A 12,557-nucleotide genomic window follows, 5' to 3' on the forward strand; every position below is an offset into this window, starting at 1 on the left:
ATTTATCTATCTATAATTCATTAATTCATCTATCTATCTATCTATCTATCTATCTATCTATCTATCTATCTATATATCATCTATCTATCTATCTATCTATCTATCTATCTATCTATCTATCTATCTATCTATCTATCTATCTATTATCTATATCTATCTAATCTATCTATCATCTATCTATCTATCTATCTATCTATCTATCTCTATCTATCTATCATCATCTATCTATATCTATCTATCAATCTATCCATCCATCTATCTATTATCTATCTATAATTAATTCATTCATCTATATATCATCTATCTTTCTATCTATCTCTCATTAATTTATCTATAATTCATTATTTCATCTATCTATCTATATATCATCTATCTATCTATCTATCTATCTATCTATCTATCTATCTATCATTCATTTATCTATCTATCTATAATTCATTAATTCATTCATCTATCTATCTATCTATCTATCTATCTATCTATCTATCTATCTATCTATAATTCATTCATTTATTTATCTATCTATCTATCTATCTATCTATCTATCTATCTATCCATCATTCATCTATCTTTCTATCATTCATTCATCTATCATCTATCTATCTATCTATCTATCTATCTATCTATCTATCTATCTATCTATCTATCTATCTATCTATCTATCATCATTCATTAATTTATTTATCTATCTATATATCATCTATCTATCTATCTATCTATCTATCTATCTATCTATCTATCTATCTATCTATCTATCTATCATCTATCTATCTATCTATCTATCTATCTATCTATCTATCTATCTATCATCTATAATTCATCTATCTATCTATATATCTATCATCTATCTATCTATCTATAATTCATCTATATCTATCTATCTATCTATCTATCTATCTATCTATCTATCTATCTATCTATCTATCATTCATTTATCTATCTATTTATATATCTATCATTTATCTATCTATCATTCATTCATCTATCATCTATCTATCTATCTATCTATCTATCTATCTATCTATCTATCTATCTATCTATCATTCATCTATCTATCTATCTATCTATCATTCATCTATCTATCTATCTATCTATCTATCTATCTATCTATCTATCTATCTATCTATCATTCATTTATCTATCTATCTATCATTCATCATCTATCTATCGATCTATTATCATCTGTCTATTTCTGGAAAATCAGAGTTTAGCACTCTAAATTATTTTCTAGGCCATACTGCATTATTTTACTTCATAAATTGGTATGGGGAATGAAATGAGAGCTACTGCTGTGTTTGTGTCTCCAATTTTTGGGGTGTAAAATCCCTGTTTTCCCCATAGACTTTACCCCCCCAGCAGTTAGACATGATCTCTGCTCACCTACGTTGATAAATTGTATGAAACCTTTAGCCTACATATTTATATACATTTCAGCATGATTTTATAAGTTAGCTTGTTTACACAGAGTCTTAAAGGGATAGGAAACCCTAGTTAACCAATCACAAGAAACCAATGTGTGCAGGCACCAATCAGCAGCTACCTCCCACTAGTGTATTATTTTAGCATATTCTTTTTCAACAAGGGATACTAAGAGAAATAAGCACATTTCAAAAGTGTCTTAAAATGACATGCTCTTTCCGAATCATGCAAGTTTATTTTTTACTTTCCGGACCCTGACAATACCAACTGTGAAGGCACAAACTTCTGAGAAGTACGGCACAACCTTAAAGGGCCATAATACCCAAATGTTTAAACACTTGAAAGTGATGCAGCATAGCTGTAAAAAGCTGACTATAAAATATCTCCTGAAAATCTCTATGTAAAAAAGAAAGATATTTTACCTCAAAAGTTCCTCAGTAGCCACCTCCCATTGTTAAGGTACATAGGGATAATGTAAGTAGCGGCTGTGTACGGAGCGGCAGATTAGGGGTAAAAAAAAATATGCAGGGGTCAGCGATAGCGGGGGCGGCAGAATAGGGGTTAATAAGTGTAAGGTTAGGGGTGTTTAGACTCGGGGTACATGTTAGAGTGTTAGGTGCAGACGTAGGAAGTGTTTCCCCATAGCAAACAATGGGGCTGCGTTAGGAGCTGAACGCGGCTTTTTTGCAGGTGTTAGAATTTTTTCAGCTCAAACAGCCCCATTGTTTCCTATGGGGGAATCGTGCACGAGCACGTTTTTTAGGCTGGCCGCGTCCGTAAGCAACTCTGGTATCGAGAGTTGCAGTTGCGTTAAATATGCTCTACGCTCCTTTTTTGGAGCCTAACGCAGCCTTTATGTGGACTCTCAATACCAGAGTTATTTTTATGGTGCGGCCAGAAAAAAGCCAGCGTTAGCTACGCGGGTCCTTACCGACAAAACTCTAAATCTAGCCGCAAGTTACCCGAAAACCCAAACTGTAGTAAAGAAGTAGTCAAGTGATCCCAGATTATTGAATCAAACGCCTTTTCCGCGTCTATTGTGATTAAGGCATGGTCTGTTTTATTGTACATCCCTGTTCTGTACAGTTTATTATGATAATGCTCAATGGTTAATAATACCCTGCGTATATTCCTCGCTACATTCCTCCCCGGTATAAATCAGTCTGGTCAGGGTGAATTATATCTCCTATCACCTTTTTGAGCCTCTCAGCAATGATATTCATTAAAAGCTTATAGTCATTATTAAGTAGGGATATGGGTCTATACGAACCCATATCCTCTAATTGTTTGCCTTTTTTGTGAATCAGCGTAATTACTGAATCCGAAAAATATACTGATTTCATTCTATTTTGAACAAAATATAGATTAAATAACTCTGACAAAATGTCAGCTATTTCTGTTTTCAATATCCTATACCACTCTGCTACAATGCCATCTGGGCCTGGTGCTTTCCCGATCTTTATTCTTTCTATAGCAACCTTAACTTCCTCTACGGAAATTGGTAGGTTCATTTGACCCAGTTTCTCACTATCGATCTTTGGAAGCTTAATCTTTTCCCAGAAGGTCTCTTTTGCCTTTACGTCTAAATCCCCTTGAGCATAGATATTCTGATAATATTTAAAAAAGGCCTCCCGGATTTCAGATGATTTGGTGTATACTTTATTATCATGCCTTATTGACATAATCATGTTTTTATTTTTCCTGAAATTTCTAATTTTAGTCAATTTTTTGGCTGATATGCCCTGTGGACCCTGCCAATAATGCCTATTCTTAATATCCTCCATTGCCCATTTTTTGTTCATAAAAAAATCTCGCTCTTCTCTAGCGTTCCTATATTTATCCCACGAAAACCTATCTGGCTTTAAAATATATTTTCTGTATGCGTTTTTCAACTGGTTTGCTAGTTGTAGTTCCCTGCTAGCCATCTTTCTTTTCATTCTTACCATATATTGTTTAATTTCCCCTCTCATGACCGCTTTACCTGCTTCCCAAAAGATTTCTGTCTTATTCCTATATGTACTATTTAAATTAGAATATTCTCGCCATCTCTGTGATAGCCAGTTACAAAAGCCTAAATTATTAGCCATATAGCCTGGGAATCTAAAGGTATTCCTATTTGTTGCCTCTTGAAGATTAAGATTTAATTTTAAAATTATAATAGCATGATCCGATAAGACAAAATCAGAGATTTCAGACTCTATGTCTAACTTTAATATGTTTTCGTCTATTAGAAACAAATCTATCCTAGAAAAATTCCTGTGTGATTTATACTCACAGGAGAATTCTCTTATATTCTGGATGTTGGACTCTCCAGATATCTTTTAATTTTAAGGTTTTACAGAACTCTCTAAAAAAGCTTGCCTCTCTTTTATATTTCCCTCCGCTTTTCTTTTGCAAAAACCTATCTATCTCTGGATATAGGACCATATTAAAATCCCCTGCTAAAATAAGATTCTGCCCCAGATAGGGAACTAGTTTGTTTTTAAGATTATTCCAGAAATATTTATCCAATTCATTTGGACCATACACATTACATATTGTCCAGATTTTGGCGTCCATTTTAATTTGTACAATTAGATACCGGCCTGCTATATCAGCATCAATGCTAATTATACTGTACGTTAAATTTTTATTTATCAAAATAGCTACGCCACGCTTTCTTGTCAGACAAGGTGTGGCTAAAATTTCAGCAATCCAATTCGACTTTAATTTTGGAATCTCTTCTGCCTTTAAATGCAGTTCCTGCAGGAGGACTATATCTGGATTATATTTTTTAAGGGTCTTTAAGATATTTTTACACTTTATTGGGGATGTGACTCCTCCAATATTCCATGATATAAAGTTTAAATTCGTACTCATTTAATTCAGCAATTTAAAATATTTACACCAAATGCTAACCTCGAAGAGAAAGAGCGAGAGAAAAAAACAAAAAAAACCCACAATAACAACAAATACCCCCCTCTGCTGTTAGCAACAGCAACCATACAATACCTTTACATACATAACTTCCCATAGCCATATGATTATCAAAAAGAGAAAAAAACCTAGAAATGTGGTAAAGAGGAATGGTGGGAGCTTCTCCCTGAGTAAAACTATCATATACACTCTTTCAATTTAATAGGTCAAAACATTAGTTTCATAACTGTATTTTATTTTTAAGACAAAAAGCCTTAGCTTCATTTGGTGTGTTTAGTACTACCTGACCTTCATTGCTTTCTATTACTAGCTTAGCAGGATACTTTAAAATGGCTCTCATTCCAGCTTTTATACACCCGGAACAGTAAGGAGACATTTCTTTCCTCTTAGCAGAAGTATCTGCAGAAAAGTCCTGGAACAAAATAACCTTTTTACCTTCAATTATTAGTGGACTTGACTTTCTATACTGTCTCAATACTGCCACCTTATCCTGAAATTTTAAATAACGGATCATAATCATTCTCGGGCGGTTTCTTTTATCTGTCTCTGATCTAGTGGGCCCAATACGATGTGCTCTTTCTACCGCTATTTTCCCTTCCTGCAATGGCATATCTATCATCTTTGGCAAGGTAACTGCAGCAAATTGTATGAGGTCTACATATTCAGTGGTTTCCGGGACTCCAACTACCCTTACGTTGTTCCTCCTCGACCTGTCTTCTAAATCCTCAATCTTGGACTGTAATACCTTAATAGTATTCGAGAATTTTTGATGAGCATCTTCCTGATTGGTATATAGATCCTCAAGATCAGACACTCGTGATTCAACTTCTGACAACCTGTTGGAAAATTGCCTGATTTCTATGGTAAGACCTGCAATCTCCCAAAATTAAATCCACTATCTGGTTATTTGTAATTTGAGCATCTACACCTTTTTCCATAACTTGTGGAGTCATAGCAGTTGTCTCTACTAATGAGTCTTGTGTCGATTTTTTTTTTTATCTCTCCTAGAAGACATGGCTGGGGACCTGGATTTAACATTTGTTATATACTTTTCCATTAAGATCTGGGGGTCTCTCTAAGCCCAGAAGTGTGCCCTATTTGTGTAAAGTGTACAAAAAACAAGGAGAGGGAAAAAACAAACACACCCTTACATGAAATTATATATCTTATCTATTTTCCCTGAGATATTAAGTGAAGAGGAAAAAAAAAGTGCCAAAAAAGTGAAGAAAGGATTACAAGCCTTTCACCTTATTCCAGGATCCACTGTATCTACTCCAACATTAGTTCCACAAATGCCCTTTGTGTCTTTCACAACCTTTCCACTTTTAGTTATATTTCTCTGTTCAATTTATATAACTATCAGACTCATCAACTATTTCCTTTAAACTCTGCAACAACTTTTTTATACTAGTAGACTCATACAATATTGTTTAAAGTATTTCACCCTTCACCTTATTACTTTACAGAAACTTTATATCATATACACTCTAGGCGGGGCCACCTTTATATATACAGTTTTTAAGAGAAAACAAAATATCCTTTTTCAATAGCCAATCATATAAATTTTACCTCTGTGCCAAAGAATCACTAGTTTTATAGAATAATTCAAAAAATGTATGTACTTAACACACAATATTGTATCACACAACAAACCCACTAAAACATTATGTGTCTTGTGTTATTTTGGCCTAAAAAAAAGAAAATTCCCTTATTTTGACCCATGTACTTTTACCCCACTATACTATTTATTCCCTGATTGGACTTTTCATTGTTCACTATATTTTTGGATAACTAATTTATCCAACAAACTTCAGTGTTCCCTTATTAAGGTAATCTTTAGGAAAAAAAGCAGACAAAATTACATATACAGAAGGTATTAGTCCATGGGTATCTTTAATCTTTTGTTCACTCTCCCAGGACAAACTTATCACTTTGCCTGGAGACAGATACTTTTCAGCCTTTTATATGATGTTAATCCATCCAGTATCTGTAGGCAATTTTCGCACTAGACCAGGCTTAATGAAACCTGATATACTAGTACCAATGGAATTGACTTTTGCCCATAGATGTATATAACTCTGTTTAGTTAGTCTGGGATAGTGTAGCTGCTGTTCAATGTGAAATCACCAAAAAACAAAACCACTTCAGCCCGATATATACATGAATTCCTGGTTATGTGCTCAGCATATCAGAATGCATACTGTGGCCAGCTCCGCACTCTTCCCCTTTCCAAATAGTGCTGCACACCTGTATAGATATTTCTGGCAATTTTTCCCAGCATAAACATAGGGGTCTCTATAGACTTTATCGACTCTCCTTTTTTCTTTTTTTCCCCCTGGATATTAACTTTTTACCACTGGGTCAGTTCGCTAGAGCCATATGTCCCAATACCTGTGGGCCTTTTCCAACTGAGGCAATATCCAAAAAAACCCTGTGGGGTATATAGTTAATATACTTGCGGTTTTGACCGTTTCTGCGCCGTCTTTTCTTTTGCCGCTTGCGTTAGCTTCCAAGAGCCTCAGGGGCCGAAATGACTCCTCCAGGACACCTCCCGAATTTGTCTACTTCCACCACCCGAAAGTACCTCTTCTGCAGCTCAGAGTTCTCTTTGCTTCTGTGCGCCTCAGATCGGTAGTTACCGCTACTTGCTTCTGTGCCTCCGCCCACTGTGTATCGGTTGCAGTCTTGCTCTCCGCTTCCACCTTATTCCTCTCTCTATTAGGTGGCTATTGTCAGTACCACCCGACCATGGCGGTATTCTCGGACCTCCGGCTCACACCGCCTATGCTTTTCTTCCCAGGCAGTGTAATATTACCACCGCCAACAGGAGCTCTGTGCTTGGGGGCTCAAATCTCCTCGGCTCGCTGACCTGAGCTCAGAGCGTGCATGCGTGTTCACAATCCTCCCCACCGGAAGTCCCCGAAAGATTTACTTCTATTATGAAATTTGCTTGATTGTCTTGGTGTCCTGTGATGAAGGAGCTGCAATGTGCTACTAGCCAACAATCTGTCGTCTTACTATGGTTAATGCTTTAATCCCATAGTGCTAACCTTGAACGCTATAATTTTCTCTCCAAAAAAGTTTTAATTTCAGTCAAATTATACTTTAAAAGATCAAACCGGAGCATCGTTATTTCGACTCTTCCTCTGCCAACTCATGTATTCTGCCCAGCATCTGAGTGTTGTATAGAGCCGTCCCACCCACTCTATGGCTGCATTCAGGCAGCGCTCCAATTGAACTGGGACTCGATTGGAGCATTTTCTTCACACTTGCAAGTTAGACACTGGGCGTTTTTTGAGCGCTCTGCTGACGTAAGTCTGGCGTGCTGGAAAAGCTGGGACTTTTCAGAGCAAGCTCAGACGCTTGGCAACATGGCAGCCTCCACACACGTGTTGCTCGTGGAGGCTGCCATGTTTTTATAAGCAGCAGAGGAGGGACAGGTGAGGTGGATAAACCGGACAGCAGCGTTTAGTACAGGGCAAAGTGGAGATAGGTTACTTAATGTGGAGATAGGCTACTTAACCTAAGTTAAGTAACCTATCTCCACTTTGCCCTGTACTAAATGCTGCTGTCAGGCTTATGCGGTTTGGACACATTTCCAGAATCAGCTGCTTGTCCTGTCTCAAGCTTTTATGAATTCCAAGTAATCCTGAACAGCCGTTGCCCTATGGTTTAAATGGCATCAAATAAATAACGATTGTTTCCACATGTGGGTTTCTGTACTTTGAAAGCAATAGTGATCTACATGCCTTTAGGTTACTGAAACGTTGTTATGCCGAGAATGGTTTCCCCAGTGTTTCTTTTTTCCCCCGGCAAACATCGGAACTCCGACCCACCTCCATTCAGTTGCTCTCAGCTCAGCCCCTGTAGCTTAACCTGCCCCATGTGAGTGATGGGAGCTGCAGCCCTTATATCTTTATTCATTATTAGCTGAATGGGGCAGGATAAGCTACAGGGGCTGAGCTGAGAGCAGCTGAATAGAGGGGGGCGGAGTTCCGATTAATGCTGAGAGGCAGGGAAACCAGAAGCACATGGGAAACCATTCTCGGCGTAACAACGGTGTTGTGTAACAATGCTACAAGGGAGCTTAGAAAAAACGTTTGCATGCACAAAGTCCATTATTGTGCAGCCGATCCCATTGCGGATGCAAACGTTTTTTCTAAGATCCATTGCTTTTGACGTCACCTAGCGCCACGTCATCGCCGGAAGTGAAGTGCCTCCACTAGCTCCTGAGCGTTGCCCAAACGTGGCCTATATGTCACTGTTGCCGCAGGCTCCCGAGGAGTACATCAATGCGCATGCTCAATTTGATATTGTCTATAGCTACAAGTAAACAGTGAATCACGAGATCCATTGTTTACTTGTAGAAGAAAAAAAGGAGATTGTAAGCAGCAATACATACATCCTATGGGCACAAAATAAACCATATTTATCATAAACTAAGGTAAAACAAATTATATTCTATTCAGATCAAATAACTTTTTATTACACTTGAAATGAATTATCAATTAACTGATAAATAATAATAAATAAATAAATAAATTAGTTTTATATTTAATAAGTTAAATACTTCTGTATTACCTTTATTCACTTCCAAACTGTATTGGTAAGTAAAACAGTGAATCAGTAACAAAACTCTAATTCAGTTTACTCTTACGCCACTTGTATTAGACTTGAGAGCAAATAGGCATGCGCACCAATAGCGGGAACGCGCACAGAGGCTGCAAAGCCAATGAGATGACTATCCCAAATTGCACAACTAAATGCATGCACATAAATAACTTCTATTTGTTTCAGCTAGCCAGCTGGGCAGGTTTCTGATTGGCTGAAGCTTCAAACGTCAGAAAAAAAAAATCAATAGCGGTAAGAGGATGTTTGGAACATTTGACTGACAACTAATTTCGATAGGCATAATTGACTATTTGCAGGTAATAAAGTGTATATTCAAAATCAATAGTATATATCATTTTTATGGTACTTATGATTTCTACAGAGTGAACTTACTGAGTTTACCATAACTTTAAAGGAACATCCCATACAACACGCACATGCAGGCACACGCAAAATCCATACAACCTTAATAGGATATTAAACCAAAACAATTTATTTTGGGATTCAGACAGAGCATACAGTATTAGTGATGTCGCGAATAGTTAGCCGGCGAATAGTTCCCGGCGAACATAGCTTGTTCGCGTTCGCCGCGGCAGACGAACATATGCGATGTTCGATCCGCCCCCTATTCGTCATCATTGAGTAAACTTTGACCCTGTACCTCACAGTCAGCAGACACATTCCAGCCAATCAGCAGCAGACCCTCCCTCCCAGACCCTCCCACCTCCTGGACAGCATCCATTTTAGATTCAGCGTGTGTGTCAGGCTCACAGTGTATACTGTGCCCACTTGCCCAGTGCCGCCACTCATATCTGGTGTAACAGTAGTGTACATTTAAAAAAAACAACACTTTTTTGACTGTGAAATAATAGCAGATAGCTGCCAATACCCAAGATGGCCGCCAATAAGGCAGATGGGGAGGGTTAGAGAGCTGTTTTGGGGGTATCAGGGAGGTTGGGGGCTAAGGGGGGATGCTACACCACAGCATATGTAAATATGCTAAAAAAAATAATTTAAAACCTTTTATTTTAGTACTGGCAGACTTTCTGCCAGTGCTTAAGATGGCGGGGACAATTGTGGGGTGGGGGAGGGAAGGGAGCTGTTTGGGAGGGATCAGGGGGTCTGATGTGTCAGGTGGGAGGCTGATCTCTACACTAAAGCTAAAATTAACCCTGCAAGCTCCCTACAAACTACCTAATTAACCCCTTCACTGATAGCCATAATACATGTGTGATGCGCAGCAGCATTTAGCGGCCTTCTAATTACCAGAAAGCAACGCCAAAGTCATATATCTCTGCTATTTCTGAACAAAGGGGATCCCAGAGAAGCATTTACAACCATTTGTGCCATAATTGCACAAGCTGTTTGTAAATAATTTCAGTGAGAAACCTAAAGTTTGTGAAAAAGTGAACAATTTTTTTTTATTTGATCGGTGAAATGGTGGCATTAAATATACCAAAATGGGCCTAGATCAATACTTTGGGTTGTCTACTACACTACACTTAAGCTAAAATTAACTCTACAAGCTCCCTACATGATCCCTAATTAACCCCTTCACTGCTGGGCATAAAACACGTGTGGTGCGCAGTGGCATTTAGCAGCCTTCTAATTACCAAAAAGCAACACCAAAGCCATATAAGTCTGCTATTTCTGAAGAAAGGGGATCCCAGAGAAGCATTTACAACCATTTATGCCATAATTGCATAAGTTGTTTGTAAATAATTTCTGTGAGAAACCTAAAGTTTGTGAAAAAGTGAACAATTTCTTTTTATTTGATCGCATTTGGCGGTGAAATGGTGGCATGAAATATACCAAAATGGGCCTAGATCAATACTTTGGGATGTCTTCTAAAAAAAAATATATACGTGTCAAGGGATATTCAGGTATTCCTGACAGATATCAGGGTTCCAATGTAACTAGCGCTCATTTTGAAAAAAAGTGGTTTTGAAATAGCAAAGTGTTTCTTGTATTTATTTCCCTATAACTTGCAAAAAAAAGAAAAGAACATGTTAACATTGAGTATTTCTAAACTCAGGACAAACTTTAGGAACTATTTAGCATGGTTGTTTTTTGGTGGTTGTAGATGTGTGACAGATTTTGGGGGTCAAAGTTAGAGAAAGTGTGTTTTTTTCAATTTTTTCCTCATATTTTATAATGTTAGGTGATTTATGCCCTTTATGGATTCAAACCAGACTCTGCATCAACTATGTAATTTTTCATCGGAGTTTTGCCATGGATCCCCCTCCGGCATGCCACAGTCCAGGTGTTAGTCCCCTTGAAACAACATTTCCATCACTATTGTGGCCAGAAAGAGTCCCTGTGGGTTTTAAAATTCGCCTGCCTATTGAAGTCTATGGCGGTTCGCCTGTTAGCGAACTTTTGTGGAATTACTGGAAACTAAGAAGATTCTCACAAAGAGATGTGGATATCTCTTGTAAGTATGCACCTATAAGCACTCTCAGCCTAGACTGTAGGGCAGTTTCTCCAGAATGGGATAAATAAAATATAACTTTTATTGACTTAACTTAAAATAAGGGTAACACACACATTAAAATCGACACTAGCACTGTAATGTAATCTGACACTATTAGCACACTGTGAGGAGGACTATGTTGTCAACCGCCTATGGTGAATAAATATACGTCCTCTGAATAGTGCTATAAATTCTTAGCTATACTGTAATGGCGTGTCCAAATGGTGTATACATATAATCACTCAGTAACATACACCCTATGTGGGAATATTTGGATACCCTAATAGCTCAGTTGCGTGTTTGAGAAAGCCTATAGTTTGTCCACTAAGTCCCTTTTCAATGTATAAAAATATATATGGCTGCTATTTGGTCTCGTTTAGACAACCAATTTTCTGTGGTATATTATGTAACTTATATAAGTTTTCGTTGAAAGACAATTATTGTCTTGTATTGCCAAGGTATAACCAAACAGTATCACAGTCTATCTATAATGTTGGTGTACCATGTAATTATAAACTGTTTGGTTCTTGCGCAACATTGTTGCTATATATTGTCTAAACAACGTTGTATATCAAAAATGGACTTTGCGCCACATATGTTTAGTGCATTGCATAACAGTGTAAACAGTGAATACCTGTATTATTCTAATGATCTCTAAGGCTTGATCTGGCACAACCCAAATTTATTCTTTATGAGACAAATTCTCTAAGTATTTTTGGCTATCTATATAATAGCCTACGATAAGTTCACTGTAACCTCCCACTTTATGTATGCATAAGGGCTGCCAAACGTGCACAATATGCTTGGATCAACTATTATTCATGATATATGCAACTAAATATGCAGTGTCTTTATTGAAGGACAACTCTTCCTCTGTGTTGTCAATATAAGTTACTATTTTATTCAGGTTTGTTTACGATACAAACCAACCTTATGGTTATATACATTCCAGTTGCTATATATTACAGTAAATGTCTATTGCCTAAACTGTAATAACCATCCATGAGGACTTTGAGCAGCGTATATTTTATCATAGCATACACGGGTAAAAAGTGGATACCTGTATTGTTTGGATAATAACTAAGGCTAAGTCTGGCACAACCCAGACTAATCAACAAATTTAACTGAGTATAGCTAG

The sequence above is a fragment of the Bombina bombina genome, chromosome 5 (assembly GCF_027579735.1).
Source record: "Bombina bombina isolate aBomBom1 chromosome 5, aBomBom1.pri, whole genome shotgun sequence".
NCBI lineage: Eukaryota > Metazoa > Chordata > Amphibia > Anura > Bombinatoridae > Bombina > Bombina bombina.